The sequence below is a fragment of the Ovis aries genome, chromosome 6 (assembly GCF_016772045.2).
Source record: "Ovis aries strain OAR_USU_Benz2616 breed Rambouillet chromosome 6, ARS-UI_Ramb_v3.0, whole genome shotgun sequence".
In the NCBI taxonomy this organism is placed as follows: Eukaryota; Metazoa; Chordata; class Mammalia; order Artiodactyla; family Bovidae; genus Ovis; species Ovis aries.
Genome location: NC_056059.1, coordinates 19,652,346 through 19,658,345, shown reverse-complemented (window position 1 = coordinate 19,658,345; position 6,000 = coordinate 19,652,346).

The following is a 6,000-nucleotide window of genomic DNA, read 5'->3' as shown; positions in this document are numbered from 1 at the left end:
AAATATGCTTTTCTGTTATGGTTTATCATAGGATATTGAATACAGTTCTGTGTCCTATACAGTAGGAACTTGTTGTTATCCATTCTCTATCTAATAGCTTATGTCTGACCTATTAGATTTTAATCTCCTTTCTCCTAGCTCATCCTGGGGTTACTTTTGATGAGTAAAAAAGATGGACTCACTACCACACAAAAGGCAACAGCATGGTGACCATAATCTGTTTTATAGGTTTTGTAGGGTTTTGTTTGTTTTTAGAAAACAAAACCAAATTAAATGACTCCTAGGGATGAGGCCCACCTGAAAGGTTGGATAGGACATAGCTATAACACGGTACGACACACACAAGAGTTAGGCAGTAGATACCTGTTCAAAATAAATCTCTCTCCGAGACTATAAAGAAACTCGAGTTGCTTGCACCAAGGGTTGACATGAGCCGAGAAAACATCTCCCGCCTGATGGGGGGAATTTGGTGCTGCTCCTAGAAACCGAACCTGGGTATCAAACCCAGTCAGTGTTTTCGTTGCCTTCTTTTGAGTTGGTATGTTCCACTTTCATCTTTAATTCATTAAAAATAATAAACTCTTTATGTCTCTAGTCCAGGTGAATCCCTCCTTCTCTGGAAGCTTTAGTTGGCTAGACTGTTGGCAGAATTCATACCTGTTGTTGAAAGACAGGAGCCTCTGCTTCCAGCCTCTATGAGAGTAAGGGACAGGAAATCCCTGTGGCAAAAAAAAAAAAAAAAAAAAAAAAAGCCGTGTTCAAAGGAATGCAGAAATGGTCCAGCATTCCTTTCTGTCTCAGATGCTGTGTCAAGAGACAGAGGTGCAGGCCCTCCAAAGCTTTATATTCAGATAAAGTATGAGCATGGATGGTGGTCCAGATCATTAATGATGGAATTATATCAATACTTCTATGTTAGGCTTACTTTTCCTAACAGCAACTGTTCATTGAAAGTTTTCTCCGTACTAGGGACGGTAATGATGGCATTATATTTTCACAGTAACTCTGCAAGACATATGTTGGTTGTTTTATATTCTTTAATGAGATAGTCAGGAAGAAATAAAGTTTATTATACTCACAGGTCCTAGAGGCAGGAGGCACACCAAGCAAGGCCAATGGGAAAAAACAGGGTGGTTAGAAGGCAGAAGGCAGGAATTGGGGTGGAGGAAGCACTTAGGCTACTTTATTGAGGTGATCATGCAAAAGGCAAGGCAGAGCAGGGTAACAGTTTAGGACTGGCAAGTTGGAATGTTGGCTCTGACCTGTAGAGTGATCCCTAGTTCCTGGCACCTGGCCCTGGGATAATTAAAGCTGAGGAATATTGCCTCTGGGGTGGATTGAATATGCACCAGATAGAAGAGATAGGGCTCTGGAAGGTTAGTTTGCATATCAAAGTCATGCTTCAGGCTGGGCCCTTTGCCTTCTGTAAGAATCATCTAGACCAGGGAGGGGCAGTCTCTCTGCAGCCAGAATGGTTTCTTATGATGTCAAAACATCAAAATATACAGGAAATTATGTATACACAATACATTAGTATTCCTTTATAACAGAAGAGGAAACTGAGGTTCAGAGAGGTCCGGTTAGAGCTCAACTGGTATTTATCAGAGTAAGATTAAACTTGAAGCCTGAACAACTGTTAAGTGCTATCCTGCATTAATTTTTCCTTAAGTAAAGTTCTTCCAAGTCACAGTATTTCCAGATATGTATTGAAACAAACAAGACAATACTGCTAGAGTGATTTGATTTCTTTGATGGATCATCTTGTAAATTAATACATTGTAGTTAATATGCACATTTACCAGAGTTGAAGACATTGTAATTAAAAACATTCATCAAGCAATACTTTCAGCTGTTCAATTTTCACAAATTTATGTTTCCTCTTATTTGCACTGGGGAGTGGGGCTTTGCCCATTCAGTAGACCATATAGCTTGTCGGTATACTGTATGATGTTTTGTTTTCTCCAGCTGGGATATGCGTGAGTCACTTCAGTCATGTCCAACTCCATGTGACCCCATGGAGTGAAGCCCACCAGGCTCCTCTGTCCATGGGATTCTCCAGGCAAGAATACTGGAGAGGGATGCCCTGCCCTCCTCCAGGGGATCTTCCCAACCCAGGGATCGAACCCACATCTCTTACATGTCCTGCATTAGCAGGTGGGTTCTTTATCATCTGGGACAGACAAGAAAACATGGTCTTCACTCATTTAGGTTTCACATAAGAAACTTCCCAACAAAGAGCTGTGAGGTCTTGGAGTTGTATTCACACCTTCATTTAGGAAAAGCTAATCTATTCTATGGAAGACAGATTTTATTGTTTGAATGGGGGGGGGTGGGGGGTGGGAGGGGAGGTTGCAAAAGTGAACTGTTACAAAGAATGCAAACTATCTATATTACAGGTAAGCTAGAACAATTCAAAATTTAAAGAATTTCTGGAGAACATAACTCAGTGTTAGAAGCAGGGAAAAATTTTTTTTGATGGAAAATCTTAAAACAACAATTAAGCTACAGCTTTTAGATCAAACCTAAATCTTAATAGTTGGGAGACTATATTTTTATCTTTTTACTTATTGAACTTATTTTGGCCTTGTTTCTTTCCAAAATGAACTTGGAGAAAAACCTCAAGAAATGATAATATAAAATAAGGGTACTAAAAGAAAACTCTGTTTCTTCCTACTCACAACACTTCTGACACCAAATGTGTGGGCTTTCCATGCCAAGCAGTTCTCCAGTTCTCTGGGACACCAGCTGGGTGCCCTGCAATTTAATTCATTATGACACTATCTACCCAGAGTTAGCGAAAACTCCACAAGTTAAGGGCTCAGCCCATAAGACTGTCCCCACTTTAGACACTTGTCATTTGTCCCAGCTTGTCACTGGAACTTCTGACTAACCGGCTCTAAATCAGAGGTTCCCATGACTCTCTCATTGAGTTTAATACTTTGCTAGAATGGCTCAGAGAACTTAAAGAAATACTTCACTTACGGTCACCAGTTTATTATAAGGGATATAGCTCAGGAACAGCAAAGTGGAGATACAAAGGGCAACATATGTGTGAAAAGGGAGGTAGCTTCATGCCCTCTCCAGATCACTACCCTCCTGTTATACGGATGCCTTCAACAATGTGGAATCATTCTGAACCCCAGTCCTTTAAGCCTTTATGGAGACTTCCTTATGTAGCCAAGGCTGATTAAATCTTTAGCCATTAACTCAGTCTCCAACCATTCTCCCCTCCTCAGAGATCTCAGGATGGGGCTGAAAGTTCCAACCATCTAATCACATGGTTGGTTCCTCTAGCAACTAGCCCCCATCCTAAGGTATCTAGAGTTCCATCGAGAATCACCTCATTAACCTAAACACAAGTATGATCAAAATGGGGTTTCCCTGGTGGCTTAGCAAAGAAGAAAACGCCTGCCAGTGCAGGAGACACGGGTTCAATCCTTGGATCGGGAAGATCCCCTGGAAAAGGAAATGGCAACCTACTCCAGTATTCTTGCCTGGAAAATCCCGTGAAGAGAGGGGCCTGGCAGACTACAGTCCATGAGTTTGTAAGAATTGGACACAATTTAGGGTCTAAACAACAACATGATCAAAAGGGACTTATCGTGAATAACAAAAGACACTCCACTCACCCTTAATCATTCAGGTGATTACAAAGGTTTTAGAAGCTCTGTGCCAGGAACATGAACAAAGACCAAATATACATTTATTACATTGTACCAGGTCTCCCACATTGCAGGCGGATTCTTTACCGTCTGAGCCACCAGGGAAGCCCATTATATCACAGCATGTTAGGAAATAAAACAGAAAGAGAAAATTGAGACCAGTGAATGAAAGAAACAGGCACACACGCTTATCCACTCCAAGAGTTTAAATAACTCAAGGCAGAATTTAACTCTGAGCTTCGCAGTAGACACTTTAAAATTGTATTTAAATAATTTATATAATATAGATATAAAATTTTATAACAATTACATATCATATATATCACATAATATATTATATAATAATAAATATATATATAATGTATTTATCTCCCATGTTTACATGAAAATTTTAATCATCCATAATTTAAAGTAAATATATTAAACATAACTGCCACATAAAATTTAATTTTAACTTAAAAATTTAAATTATTTGAGGAAAATTCATGGTAAAATTATAAACCCTCTCTTTCAAAAAATTTTTAATAGATTTATTTTTTAGAGCAGTTTTAGATTCACAGCGAAACTGAAAGGAAGGTTCAGAGATTTTCCATATATTCCCTTCCCCTCCTCATTATCAGTGTCCCCCTACCAAAGTGGTACATTTGTTACAGTCAGTGCACCTGCACTGACACGTTATAATCACCCAAAGTCCATAGTTTACACTTAGGTTGACTCTTGGTATTGTGCATTCTGTAGGTTTCAGCAAATGTATAATGGCATGTATCACACAATCACCATATGATACAGAATAGCTCCACCACCCTAAAAATTCTCTGTGCTCTGTTCATCATCCCCTTCTCCTTGTCAACACTTGGCAAACACTGATCTTCTTACTGTCTCCATAGTTTTCCGGAACCCACTCTTAAATACAGTAAGTATTTGTCAGAAAATAGAAGACAAAATTTTCTCCAAAGAAGCACATTTACTGGCCTGAAGTTCTGTAAGAAATTAATTACCTTAAGCGATGGAGACAGATATATCAGATAACATCCATGACAATCTTCCAGAAGAAAGTACAGGTGCAGATCTTATTTAGCTATATCCTATAATAAACTCATTAAAGCTGTAAACCCAATTTAGTAAGAGTCTTCCAGGTTCCAAGTTAAATTCCAACAGACTAACTTGATTGAGTTAATGTTTGGGAAAACCACAGGGGTTGTTAGATAGCACACCCCCTACCTAGACTGGCTTCTATAAATATCATTTAAGAAGGATTTCTATAAGCACCAAAGTTTTGACTAAAGAATGGTCTTCCATGTTGTTTGAGAACAGAGCCATGCTTTAGAGACCAGAAGAATAGGTTGATAATTTAGTAGGAAAGGTGGAAAGCTTAACTAGTACTTCCCCCATGTGGCAGTGATAGGCAAGAGTATTTTAGGCAACTGAATTTGCTCAATTACTTTGATAAAAGCTAAACTGAGATTACAGATTCACAACATAGCATTATCAGAGCAGGTTTAGGCATAGGAAATGTTAAGGCAAGTGTTTGAAGATGCCTGTCTTGGTCATAAAAGAAAATCTTAGAGAAGCATTTAATTCCCAGTAGTAAAACCTTCCCTTGAGTTGAGTCAGTGTTTGTTGAGTACTTACTACATGTACCAGCTGCTTGATTAGGTATTACATACAGTTTACTTAATTTAATTGGGTGAGTTATATGTTAAGGATTCCCAAGTAGATATATTGGCCTGCTGTATGATGAAAATCAGTGACTAAGTGAATTTTGGAGAATGATTTCCAAGTACAATGATTTTTCAGTGATGTCATAGTTAAATGTTAGGCTTTCTTTCTGCCACTAGTTAAATACAAAGTTCACTGATTTCTTGAGGCAAAGACAATGCTAGGTGTTCAATGAAAAGTTTTCATTTTCCTCCTTGGCACACTGGAAAAATATACTTTCCAAATTCTCTCGAGTTAAGTTGGAGCCATGTAGCTAGGTAGTATCCAGTGGAGTGCCACAACCCCCCAGGAATGATTGCCTGGGCTCTCTCCCTCCCTTGGCTTTGTGGCTACAGAAGGAGAACTCCAGAAAGACAGAACCGCAGGACAGGAGGAGCCCAGACCCCTGAAGAGCCACTTGCAAAGGACCACTTAGGAAAACTGTCCAACCTGCCTTAAATCTGTGCACAAATGAAAGGAATCTAATTGTGTTAAGCCAAAGACATTGTGAGTAATGTGTTAAAGGAGCTGGCTAGTGTTACCCCTCCTGGTTTTGTGATACTAAAAATGTATTGACAACACAGAAGAATCTTTCTATTTTATACATAAAAACATGAATAAAATTTTTAAAAATTTGCAT